The sequence below is a fragment of the Cynara cardunculus genome (assembly GCF_001531365.2).
Source record: "Cynara cardunculus var. scolymus isolate 2C chromosome LG 10, CcrdV1, whole genome shotgun sequence".
Lineage (NCBI taxonomy): Eukaryota > Viridiplantae > Streptophyta > Magnoliopsida > Asterales > Asteraceae > Cynara > Cynara cardunculus.
In genome coordinates this window covers 17,114,975-17,117,742 of record NC_037537.1, presented here as the reverse complement: position 1 = coordinate 17,117,742, position 2,768 = coordinate 17,114,975, and positions in this window count along the sequence as shown.

Sequence of the window (2,768 nt, the reverse complement as noted above, 5' to 3'; positions counted from 1 at the left end):
TTTGATACTAATATCGATATATTTTTGTCAAATTTTTATGATATCTTCAAACATATATTTTATTCAAAAATAAAAACATCATCGCTTTCTCAAAATCATATAAGGCCATATAATAACATCGACTAAGATAAAGAATAAAATGAAATATTAAAATCACGATTTATCTCGTTTCATTGCACGATTATGCTTATAGTATATATATATATATATATATATATATATAGAGAGAGAGAGAGAGAGAGAGAGAGGGAGAGAGAGAGGGGGGGGGGATATGATCTTTTGTTAATTAATTCATTTGTGTTAACTATACAAACTCTCCGGCCAATAGGAATCAATTTAGTACCATAGTTCATAGATTTTTATGTAATTAATGATAGATGGCAAAATAGTAAGGTTATATTTTATATTACTTTAATACATTTAAATGAGAGTTACATTACTCCTTGCATTTAGCCATTTTGAAATTGTCAATGTGTTGTAGGTTATATTGTTTGTGATTGTTTATAAACAAATATATTTTGAGAAATAATCAATTTTCACTTCAACAATCAACATTTTTAATCGAACGAGTTCGTTGTGTTTAGTGTATCATAAAATATGGATGATCAATATGGACATAGTTGCAGTCAACATGAATGAGCATGCACTCAATTTTAATAATGAACATTGTTTACATTGACAATTTGTTCATTGGTAATATTGTTCAACAGTCACACATACGTACACATTTTGGTATGTGTTGACTGATGAACATTTTCATATATGTTATATCTTCATTGGTGAACAATGTTCATAAGATACTCATATATAACAATTATTCATTAATTCACACCATTCATAAGTTACACATTACATATTAATAAATGAATGAATAATTAAGGCTTGATGTCGGTTTCAAAATGATGGAGTAATTAATGTTAAAAGAAATCTCCCTATTTTTTTTTTCTTTCCCAAATTACCCTTTGTTCGTGATTGTTCACTTATGTTTATTAAGCATCATTTTTTAATTTGTTATAAAAATGCCATGATTAATTTTATCCATAGATTACAAAGATTAAAAGTTAGGATTGGTTCACAAAGTTAACATTATATATTGGGTTAACATATATATTAGGGGTGTGCAGAAAATCAACCGATCTAATTGGACCGACTAATCCAATTAGAACCGACCAGTCATAATTGGATATCCAATTGTAATTGGATCGGATCGGATTGAAAATTTTGTGATTATGAATGTTCAGATTGTAGATCTAATTCAAGGGTTAAGAATTGGTCTTACGGGTCTCATGAAAAACACTTGGTCTCACATGATCCCAAGTCTCTCTCTATATATACATGTTTAGGGGTTGGTTCAAATGCTAACCAAGATTATCGTGTTAACTTTGTTAACCGATCTTGACCATTAATTTGAATAATAAACGGTTGTGATTTAATGATATTTAAAAATTAATTATTAAATTAATATTTTCAATCAACATATGTGAACAAAATATCAAAGGGTATTTAGGTAAAAGTAATCTATCTTTGATACACGAGTTGTCAGACATATGAATAACTTGTGTACATCCTCAAAACACATCAAACAAAAAAGATTAGATATATGAACAACATGTGAACCGTATGAACATCTTCTGTATATTCAATAGCCAACTATGTTGTATGTACATGAACACCTACGAAACTTGTGTTCACATGAATCACATATACTGTTCATATTCATGTGATGTGATTGTGCATATGTATCGATATGAACATCTATTGCCTTTGATATGTGTTCATTTAAATGAATTCAAATGTCATACTAATCACTTACCAATAGGAACCCTTTGATCATTTTCTTCATTATCGGAATTCGAATTGCGAATGTAGTCGTAGACGATTTTGTCATTTCCGTTGTTATCAATCTGTTTTACAATAGGATTATCCATATTACTCGGACGATAMGRMAATCTTTTACACTTACGAAAACAATATCATTATATGTAGAACATCATTTGTAAACTATGATCATGAACACGTATGAAAATAAAATTCAATATTACATCATGATCAATTAGTGAGATCTTTAAGATTTGTAACTCTCAATTAATTATTAGGGAGTTACATAAATGTCAAATTACCTAATTACCCTTGTATTTAATATATGAGTTACATTTGAACATAAATAAAAGATGGAATATGATTGGTTAAGCTTGGTTAGTATAGTTAACACAAATTTCTTGGTTAGTATTTGAACCAATCATATATATAGGGTCCCCTTCTTTTGTTAATTAAGAGATTAGTTTTAACTTTGTTAACCAATCACAAACATCAAGCTTTTTAATCAACGGCTTAAAATAATTTAATTTTATTCAAGTGAATAAATGGAGTAAACATGCAGCATACAGTTCATTCACTTACGAATAAGGGTAAGTACAAACTGGTAATAGTTGCAAATTAAGAAATTAACTGCAACTCCTCATATTATGCTAACATGATGGAGCCTATTATCACAAAAGGATATTGAATAAAAGCATATTATCACGAAAATAGGTGAATCACATATGATTTTACACTAACATCACATACAAAATTATATGTGATTCAAGCAACCTCGCCCGGGGACCTAAAGATGCAGGCACAAGTCACCCGGACACTTTTTTTTTATACCATTGATGCAAAATCACATTCGATTTTGCTTGTTATTTGCCTATTTTCATGTTCTTTTAAATAGGCACAATTCTTGTTTGATCATGTCTCTCTCTCTCTCTCTCTCTCTCTCTCTCTCT